The following is an 11,784-nucleotide window of genomic DNA, read 5'->3' as shown; positions in this document are numbered from 1 at the left end:
CTTTTTCATTATTTCATTTCCTATGTTTTCTTTAGTAAGTGCTTCTCGTTGAGCCTCTTTGATTTGTGAGTTGAGATTCATGCGAATTTTTATGTTCATTGCTCGTACTCGAATTGGTTCCCGTTCCTTTCTGCTTAGATCGTCGGCCACTACATTCGCTTTCCCGGGATGATAGCGAATCTCACAATCATAGTCGTTTATCAGCTCGACCCACCTACGTTGCCTCATGTTCAGCTGTTTCTGATCGAAGATATGTTGAAGGCTTTTATGATCGGTAAACACAGTGCATTTAACCCCATATAAGTAGTGTCTCTTTATCTTCAATGCAAACACTACTGCTCCCAATTCTAAATCATGCGTCGTATAATTCTGCTCGTGAATCTTCAATTGTCGAGATGCGTATGCTATAACTTTCTTCCGTTGCATAAGGACGCAACCAAAACCTTGTCGCGAAGCGTCACAATATATCTCAAAATCATCGTTCCCTTCAGGTAACGATAAAATAGGTGCTGTAGTCAACTTCTTCTTCAGTAATTGAAATGCACTCTCCTGCTCAGAAGTCCATTCGTACTTCTTCCCTTTTTGTGTTAACGCTGTTAATGGTTTAGCTATTCGGGAAAAATCTTGAATAAACCTTCTATAATAACCAGCTAAACCCAAAAATTGGCGTATCTGCGTTGGTGTCTTAGGAGTCTCTCATTTTTCAATGGCCTCAATTTTAGCTGGGTCAACCTGAATTCCTTTGCTACTAACAACATGGCCAAGAAATTGCACTTCTTTCAACCAAAACGCACACTTAGAAAATTTGGCGTATAATTGTTCTTTTCTTAACAATTGTAATACCAATCTTAAATGTTGTTCATGCTCTTGCTCACTCTTGGAATAGATAAGAATATCGTCAATGATAACTATAACAAACTTATCTAAATACGGACTACAAACTCGATTCATGAGGTCCATGAATACAGCTGGCGCATTCATTAATCCAAACGGCATAACCAAAAATTCGTAATGACCGTAGCGTGTCCGAAAAGCAGTTTTTGGAATGTCTTCTTCCTTAACACGTAGTTGATGATAGCCCGACCTTAGGTCGATTTTCGAGTAAACACATGATCCTTGCAATTGATCAAATAAGTCATCAATTCTCGGTAGTGGATATCGATTCTTGATAGTTAACTTATTTAATTCACGATAATCTATACACATTCGGAAAGATCCATCTTTCTTCTTGACGAATAAAATCGGAGCTCCCCACGGTGAAGTGCTCGGTCGAATGAAACCACGGTCCAGTAATTCTTGTAACTGGCTTTGTAACTCTTTCATCTCAGATGGTGTAAGTCTATATGGAGCACGAGCCACTGGTGCAGCTCCCGGTACTAGATCTATTTGAAATTCTACAGATCTAAATGGAGGTAATCCCGGCAACTCTTCCGGAAATACTTCAGGAAAATCTCTTGCCACAGGCACGTCATTGATGCTCTTCACTTTTTCCTTCGTTTCAACCTTATTAACATGTAATAAGATAGCATAGCACCCTTTCTTCAAGCACTTTTGAGCTTTCAAACAACTAATGAGTTTTAGCTTTGAGTTACCTTTCTCTCCATAAATCATTACTGGCGTTTTATCCTTACGAGGAATGCGAATTGCCTTCTTGGCGCACAAAACTTCAGCTCCTATTTTGGACATCCAGTCCATGCCGACTATTACATCAAAACTTCCTAATTCTACGGGTATCAAATCAATCTTAAATATTTCTCCGGCTAAATTTATTTTACAATCACGGCAAATTTTATCGGCTTTAATTAGTTTACCATTAGCTAACTCAAACATGTACTTAGCATCTAGAGGTAATGATGAACAATTCAATTTAGCGTAAAAGTCTCTACTCACGTAACTTCTATCGGCACCAGTATCAAATATAATAGATGCGGATAAGTTATTAATGGTAAACGTACCCGTAACAAGCTCCGGGTCTTCACACGCCTCTCTAGCATTAATAACAAATGCTCTTCCACGTGCAGATCCATTATTCTTCTCTGGATTCGGACACTGGCTCTTATAATGACCCTGTTTCCCACACCCATAACAGGTAACAGTGGCCAAGGCAGTTCTATTTGCATTAGTGGCAGGAGTCTTGGTGCCATTTGTATTTGTAACAGGAATCCGACAATCTTCAGCAAGATGACCCCTTCGATTACAATTTTCGCACACCACATTACAATAACCAGAGTGATGTTTGTGGCATCTGTTACATAAAGGATTTCGTCCCTTGTAACCTGAGTTCGAACCGCTACCCGCACCTTGCGTGGTTTCTTGTTGGATTGTTGATGATTACCTTCCCACTTTCTTTTGTTTCCCGATGTCTTGACATCGGTGTTCTTATCCAGAATAATCTGGTTCATTAACTCATTCTCCATGGTGATAGCTTCATGAATAGTCTTGGGTTTGGATGCTGTAACATTTGCCTTGACCTTTTTAGGCAAACCGTCTTTGTACAGTTCAATCTTCCGTTCTTCGGTTGGTACTAATTCGGGACATAGCAAAGCTAATTCCATGAATCGCTGATTGCAGTTGGTGAGTTTAGTACCAACAACTTTCAGGCTTCGTAATTCAGCTTCCAACTTCCTAACCTCGTTCCTTGGATAATACTCGTTGATTAGCATTGTTTTGAATTCTTCCCAGGGAGTATCATAAGCTACATCTCCTCCTACGGCCTTCACATAGTTTTTTCCACCACGTGAGTGCACTATCTTGTAAGGTGCACGATGCATACTTGGTCATGTCCTTCTCAATACAACCACTGATTTTAAACACAGACTCAATCTTTTCGATCCACCGGGTTAAACCGACCGGTCCTTCTGTTCCACTGAATGATGAGGGCTTGCAACCTTGAAAAGTTTTGTAAGTGCATCCCACATGAGGATTTGGGTTAACTGCAGCACCTCTTGCAGCCTCGACCCATAACATTCTGTCATTCACTCGCTGATTGATGAGTTCCTGGATTTCTTGTTCCGTCATTCGGTTCAATCGCGCCATAATCTTCAATAAAAATGGAAAAAAAATAATTATTCACATGGAATATTATAGATGTAGTATGTATTTACAGTACATCGTAGCTTATTAATAATATCAACCAGTTATTATTATAAAAGCCTTTTCTTCTTATTAGCGTTTTATAATTATACCTAGGGTAGTACCTACCCGTTAAAGTTCATACTTAATAGCTTAGTACGAAAATCAATTACTATCACCCAAATAATACTCAACCATGGAAAATTATTGCATTTCACACTTCACTATTTTACATATGCTTATCTTACATCAAACATTAAGCAAACCACACTAGTAATATTATACAAAACATTATATGATCCCATGGTTTAAAACAACAGCGCATCATTTAACCCAAAGCATTTGTGTTCAAAGAAATCGCGTAAAGGTTATCCTGGTTGTCTCCCTGCGTTTTGGCTGAGGAACCGAAGAACTGGATGTCGGGATAGAACTAATAGGAATAGCGGGAATAGGTGTGGAAGTATCTGGTGGAGTTAGTGCCACAACATCCTCTCTAGACTCGGGATTTGGATTTTCCATTTCAGTAGCCTTTCGTTTCTTTCCTCATTTGAACTTGTCTTTCGTAATTTCCTGTATTTCTTCCTCCTCAGGATCACTTTCCGGTTCCTCTTCAATTGATTCATCCGAAAATTGTGAGTCTTCCCCAAAGGTATCGTTTTCATCATCGGACAGGTTAATGACTGGAACACCATCTGAAGATTCTGGTTCGGAGTCGCTGAATGTGATAACAAGTTCTAAGCTAGCCATCTATCACATAACAACTAGCACGTTAGTACCACATAATATTTACATATTAATTTTTTTTAACCAACAAGGATAAGCAATAGTTTTCGAAATCAAACACGGTCAAAGTCCAGACTCACTAATGCATCCTAACAAACTCGATAAGACACACTAATACAAATTTTCTGGTTCTCTAAGACCAACTCTCTAATACCACATGTCATAACCCGACCTTAATCATAAGGACGAATACAATAACATATGATTTCATCGCGAGGTATTGACCTCTATATGCGACATTTTTCAAAAACTGCATTCGTTTTTACAATACAAACCATAGCTTTTATTACAAATACAAGGTTTAAACAACTTAATAATGATTATCGTTTAGCGATAATCTTAGACTTACAAACTTTACATGTGATAATAATAATACGGCTTCCAACATATTTTACATTACAAATCCTCCGATATGCAGTTTTATTTTTGACACAAATATGCATACTCAAGATCTTGCTTAAATTCAACATGTTGCAGCGGAAGCTTTTAGTTATCACCTGAGAATAAACATGCTTAAAACGTCAACATAAAGTTGGTGAGATATAGGTTTAATGCCGGCAGCGTTATAAATATAGACCACAAGATTTCATATATAAACGTTTTAATAAAAATATTATAAGTTGTTGAGCACTTGATAACCATACTTAACATTTAATCAACGTCGCATATTCTCTTTATTATGAAATCTTACTACACCGTACCAAGTGTAGTTACCAAAATGAAGTACTGTGCAACCGTTGAATACTGGTCGTCTAGTCCGGTTGGGGTTGTCAGGCCCGATAGATCTATCAACAGGATTCGCGTTTACAATACCTCATGTAAATAATAGTTACCAAGTTACAGGGAAGTATGCCAGTGGTACAACTCAACGTAGAATATATATTTTTTATCACTTGTGTCCATAACGTAAATCATAAAATGCATGTATTCTCATCCCGAAATATTTAGAGTTTAAAAGTGGGACTATATACTCACTTTTGCCTTGAAGGTATTTATCACGACTTGGTCTCCGATAGATATCACGAACCTAACCATATATATAATATATCAACACATTTTCTTTTTAAGTAATCGTTATATATATATATATATATATATATATATATATATATATATATATATATATATATATATATATATACTTTTAATACTTTTAATATTTTCTTAGTCCGTAGTTAGCAGTCCGATGTTAGTGGTCCACAATTAGTTGCTTAAATAAAATAAATAAAGACCCCATCGTATTCGTATTGATCAGAATTAATCTTGACCCATGGTACCATGTTGTCAAATGACGTATTGCGTACATAAAGTACCGTGTTGTCAAATGACGTGTTGCGTACAATCATGAGGTCTTATGATTAATCTTCTCGTGTTGTTTACGGGTGGTCCTGAAATATATAAAATCAAATCATAAGTAAATATATATGAAATATCATATTAATTAGAAATATATGATTAATTTAATTTTTCTTCAAATATTTTCGTAGCTAAACTAGCTTCGGATACCCGATCTTGTTTTAGTCGTAGTTTCTTCATTACAACTCCGTTTTTGTTGGTTCAACTTGCCACTTCCTTGGATCGAGTCAAGTTTTAAGAATATGAACTGAAAATACCTTAGGTTGTATTTGAAATCACAGGTTATAGGTCAAACTTTGGTGAAACTTATGAAAGTGATCATTTTCCATCATAAAAACAACATTTAATGATCATTTTTCTAAAAATACTTACACTTTGAGTTAAACCATGAAATTTTTATGTGTTAACATATTCATAAGAAATATCATTTTTCCAGAACATGAACTTCCAATTCAAAGCTTAAGATGGTTTTTAATTATCCAACCCAAAACAGCCCCCGGTTGCACTCCGACGACGTAGATTCAGTTTTTAAGATGTTCTTTGTAAAACCAATTTATATCTTGTTAAGTTAGCATATCATTATGATATATTACAGGTCTTGTAGTGTTTTAAAAGTTAAGTTAGAAGGATCTATTTAGTTTTCAAACAAGTTTGAAATCATTCAAACTATGTTCTTGTTGTTAAAATTTTACAACAAAAAATAATATAGCTATATAAATAAGAATCGAATAAGGTTATGAACAAGGTTACTACCTCAAGTTACTTGGACAAAGTTACTATAAAAGATGAGAAAAATCTTAGAACCAAAAGAGTGGTGGAGTTGGATCAAAAGGTTGGAAGTAAACTTGTATTTTTGGAAGGATTATTGAAGTTTTCTTGTAAGGAATTTATTATGATGATTAAGGCTTGTTTTTGAAGCTAGATCTTCATGGTTATTTACTGAGATTGTGAAGAACACTTAAGGTTCCTAAGAGTGTATTTTTGGTTAGAGAAAATGTGTAGTTAAAATGAAATTGGAATGGAGTATAAATGGTGGTGAAAAGATGTATAAATTTGTAATATTGTGCAAAAGTCTTGTAATATGCCAAATTGATTAATCATGCATGCTAAGATCCAAAATTGGCTGACTCATGGCTGCTAATAAAGTGATTGTGATGTGTATATACTAATAGTAAATACGTATAGGAGCTGGGTATGATACGAGTACATATACTCTAGGTATACATGTAGAAATTTTGAGGAAACGGAACGAGAATTCAAATATAGCTATCTTTTGTAAATATACTTATATTGTTTTATGTATATAAGCCCTTTAAAAGTGATTAAATACATATTTATACGATACTTGTATAAGTATTATAGGTTAAAGGTATATATGTCAAATAACGTTACGTATAGTTATCATTTTGAAAACTTAAGTTAGTAGTCTCAAAGTATACTTATAACTTATTGTTATTAGTACACAATAAGATGTTAAACCATTCTTAGATCATGTTAAATATATATAAATACATATATATACACAAACGTATAATTATCGTTTGTTATATAGTTCGTGATATCATCGGTCAAATTGGACGGTCAAACGTTGTGTAAAACTCTTTTTAAAAACATAAATCTCAACAATTTAGATTACTTATCATGTTGGTAAGGTTTAATTTATGTAAATATTAATCTCATAGGTATAAAATGATCGGAAAAATCTGGGTCGTTACAACATGTATCTCATCCCAAAAAGTAAAAGTGTTTGGCACTGTAGACTCACCTTGAGTGCACTTGAAAGTTTTGCACAAGTAACGACTTGTCGGTTAATTAAGTTCGAGTAATGTAACCTAGATATATCAATATATAGTTACATAAGTCTATTTCAATATATATTGATCCACAGTATAGTTTTCCTACTGCTAAGACCAACGCACTTGTAAAGTAAAAGTCAACATAAAGTCAACTAGTTCATGCAAGTCAACAAAAGTCAAACTTGGTCAACCTAAGTCAACTATATCAGTAGGTCATGTCAATGATGTCACAAAGTCAAACCAAAGTCAACTTATAAGTTTCACACATTCGTTTAGCAATTTCACGTTTACTAGTTCGGTTACAGTAAGTGTTCACAAAAGTCATGCAAAAGATCAAGCATTATTCACAAATGACACATCAAGAAATTATGAAAAACTCCAGATCACAAGCACATGTCATTAGTTTTCTAAAAATACTAATCACGCTATCATACGATTCCTATAACTCACGTAGCATGCAAATCTTTCTAATTCAGTTTCTGTTCGCGCATTAGTTTTATAAATATTCTCATTTAATTTAGAAACATGAAAATCATACTTGACCAGTGGTAGAATTTCAAAAACATCTCAAAGGTTAATCAATCAAAAGATATAAGCACTTCATATAGCCAATTTATACAGTTTTGCCAAACAAGTCGAACTTTCTGATTTAGACAGAATTCGGACATATGGTTTTGGCATGCATAAATCACATAGCATATAGAGTTTTCAGAGATTAACATACAAATGGCATATGTTCCTTAATACTCAAATGACAACATATCAGAAGATAAAGTTCCAAAATAATTTCTATTTCATGCTAGACCATTATATGTACAAACGAGACATGATATCCTAGTCCAAATTGAGTGTTTTTCAATTATCTATCTAATAGACATCTGTTCATGCATAAATTCAAAACACAAAAATCGCAGTTTTCTAATTAAAGCACAATAACACGTTGAAAATTCAAACACGCATAACTAGGGCATAACATAACGAAATTAAGCGATATTTGCGAGTAGAGTTATTAATATTTTGATAGCTTTTCATCTAGATACTTTTTATTTATAGAAAACTTAATCACAATTTCAGTAGCATGCCAATTATATTTGCGATTTAACCTAAACATGCAAACCAAGCATTATAACGACTAGTAACGCATAGAATCGCAATCAATTGAGCAATAAGATATCTAATAAAATGTAATCATAATAAAATTCAGTTTTATAAATCTAGGGTTATGAAATTATACCTTAAAAACACAATTGATTGATACTAGCGTGTAGAGGACGATCAAATGAAGCACTTTCGTGTCGAAGGTTCAAGCAAACAAGCAATTTTGATGGGTGTTCTTGGCTTAGCAAAGTGGCGATGGAAATAGGGTTTTGGGGACTGATCTAGTCGTGATTTATGGGGAGGAGAAGATTAAAATATTGTACTTATGTTTAATTAGGCTAGGTTAAATATTCTAAGGGTTTAACTAACAAATAAGGCTCAAATTAAAAGCAAGGGAGGCCCCCTATATGGATTTCGGCCGATTGGACCTTTAGGGGTTTCCATGGGCTAATTTCAACTTGTTAGGTCATTCCTTGTGTAGCCCGTTAGCTGTCGTTAACCAAAAATGAGAACCGAATAGCTAAACGTTTATTTCTCGCGTTTTTAGTCAATAGAAATTCTAATAATTGAAAGTGTCTTAAAAAATAATAATTATATAATATAATATAATTATTAAAATTAATTATATTACGTTTTAGCTTGCTAGTTCACTACGTGTGGTTCGTTTTTAGTTGTCGTTAACCGTACCGAGTTCCCGGAACGTTAACCGATCGTTAAAACGCATTCCACCAATTTAATTTATTAATAAGAATAATAAATTAAATAAGTTTTTCTCAAAGTGAATAATTATAAAAAATAATTATTTTATTCAAAATCGAGCGTTTCGCAGTCCCGAAAGACATCTGTTGTGTAACATTCCGTCTTTTTCTATTTACTTTCCGTCTATCTATTTTAAAGTCCGTTATATAATTATAACATTTTCCGTTAATACGCGTTTAAAAATATTTCGTTTAGGTAATTCACGCACCCGCTTTTAAACTTGAGGGACAAAAGTTGCCAAGTGACCAAAGATGTGACTAGGTCAAATGGTCAACACCCACCTCCTCCATTCATTCATCCTCCACTTTTCCTTTTACTTCCAATTTTTGCTCTCAAACCCTTAAACAAAGAATCATCATCTAAATCCGATCTAGCAAGCGTTCATCAAAACAAATTACATACTCGGAATCCTTGCATCTTCCTCTTCGAATCCATACCAACATCATCTCATTTGGGTAAATTTCTAAAAACACTAGATTTTATGTTCTTGATGTTTTTGACTTATAAAAGTGTTAGTTAGTGTCTATGGCTCGAGTCTTATATAAATATACGATTTGTATGCTCGATCTTGCTATTTTGAGTAACTAGCATGAACTTGATAATTGGAAGTGTTTGATCTTGAGATTTAGTTGCTTAAATGTTGTTAGATGTTAAAAGTTCATGTATTAAATGTGTTACTAGCATCACTAGCTTCATTTTGATGTGTAGGTTGACTAAGAAAAACTTCACTAACATGATTATTGATTTTGTGATTTTGGCTAGGGTTTGATAGACTTAAAAATTAACTTTTGATACTTTGAATGCTATGAAATGTTATTGGTAAATGTTTAGTTGTATTGTATGCATAATTACCTACGAAACGGCGTATTATATGTGTGCATTTAATTCCTGAATCATCAATGTGCATTTTTGGTCTTGAATGCAATAAATGATGAACGTTTAATGCGAAAGTAGTTGTTGTAAATGTTGAATTGATTGATGAAATGTGCTTAGTTATTTTACTCGTCAAAATACCTTTCCAACGATATAAGATACATGTTTTGATTGTTTGCGGATTATAAATTGTGTTTGTTTGAGTTTTGGTTCGAGACTTGTGAAATTTCAGCAACTTCAAACTGTCCAGGTGTTTGGACGCCGTCCAACCCTTTGGACACCGTCCAGCCCTTCACACTGGGACGCCGTCCAGCTAATCTGGACGCTGTCCAAATGAACTGCTAGATTCTGCTTTGCTTGGTCATTTTTCGTTTAATTTAAACTATGCTACGCACCTCCGATTAACATGTAACTTGTTCTAACATGCTCATATATGATTATAAAACTCAGAAAAATTGTCCGAGACCCGACCCGAACGTGTTGAATTTTTTGTTGACTTTGACTTGACCAAAGTTGACTTTTGTTCAAACTTAATCGAATACTTATGCAATCGTTCTAACATGCTTTTATATTTGTATCATGCATGAAACTTGACAACGTGGTTCACATGTTATATATAATCGAGTCGTAATGAGCCATAGGACTAATTGAACAACTTTGACCAATCGTGTTTACCGTTATTGATACGACCTACTTGTTTAGGTCAAGAATAGCATCCGTTCTTGCACACGTTACTTGTGAAGTACTTTTATACTCTTGTAATCAAGGTGAGATCATAGTCCCACTTTTACTCTTTTATACTTATACTTGGGATGAGAAAACATAAACGATTTATACTTTTATACATTGAACACTAGTACGAAAACAAACATTCCACGTACGAGTTAGAAAGAAAATCCTCAATTCAATTATCATTAGTTACACTTGTAGGGTGTAAGCGAGTAATTATGTTGTGTGGCCATACGGGTTTGACGAACCCTCATTCGGACGGTTCGCTACCATAAATATAATTTTTTCGGTATAGTGTATGTTCTAACACTATGGATTCAGAGGTAACATTCAGTTAAGCCTTGATAATTGGGTGCTCGTGATACAAACAACATCTTTGGAATGCAAACGATTTGGATAATCAACTTATACTAAATCTTGTGGTTTAAATACATACGTTTACTAATACACCTATGATTTCACCAACGTTTTTCATTGACAGTTTTCTATATGTTTTCTCACGTCCTTGAATGCTAAGTGATACATGCTTCCGCACTCTACTTTTTGATACTTGATTGGATGTCGAGTATACATGCATTCATGGAGCGTCTTTTGACTTACTTTAAATTGTGTCGTATAGGTTTCATTTGAACTTTAAACGTTGTAATGAATGCGACATATTTTGGTCAAACGTCTTTTTAAAGACTTATGACCACCTAACGGGACCTAAGTAGACGGCGCCGTCAATGACGATTTTTATCGGGTCGCTACAGATGGTATCAGAGCGTTGGTTGTATGGATTTAGAGTTCATTGGTGTCAACCCCGAGTCATAGGGTACATTAGTGAGTCTAGACTACAACCGGCATATAGACTTGAAGTAGGAATTACTTAACTACTTGTGCATTTATACTCGAACTCTTCTATTCGTATCTAACTCTTATTTTATCTTAATCTCACGTAGTTTAATTTGATTAACGCGCCACCTTGACTTTATGAGGTAATGTCGAATGCACATATGAATTAGGGTAATATAATTTCCGGGATTATATTACGGTGACTCATATGGACGTTCCGACATTATAACATAAAGAATTTAGGGCGAGTCATAGAAAATTTTCTGTCTTTATTTCATATCATGATTAGTATTATTGAGAATACGAATCAACGATATTCTTGTGTCTTGAAGGAACAATGCCTCCTCGCCGAGTCCCACGCAATGAAACTCTTGAACAAGCTCTTCAACGAATGATAGCCACCGCCGTAGATGCGGCCATGGCCGGTCACTCATCCAACAACAACAACAATAACAACAACCACAACAACAACAACAACAATGGA

Source organism: Rutidosis leptorrhynchoides, chromosome 1 (genome assembly GCF_046630445.1).
Source record: "Rutidosis leptorrhynchoides isolate AG116_Rl617_1_P2 chromosome 1, CSIRO_AGI_Rlap_v1, whole genome shotgun sequence".
Taxonomy (NCBI): Eukaryota; Viridiplantae; Streptophyta; class Magnoliopsida; order Asterales; family Asteraceae; genus Rutidosis; species Rutidosis leptorrhynchoides.
The sequence above is the reverse complement of the archived record's forward strand: the minus strand, read 5'-3'. Positions refer to the sequence as shown.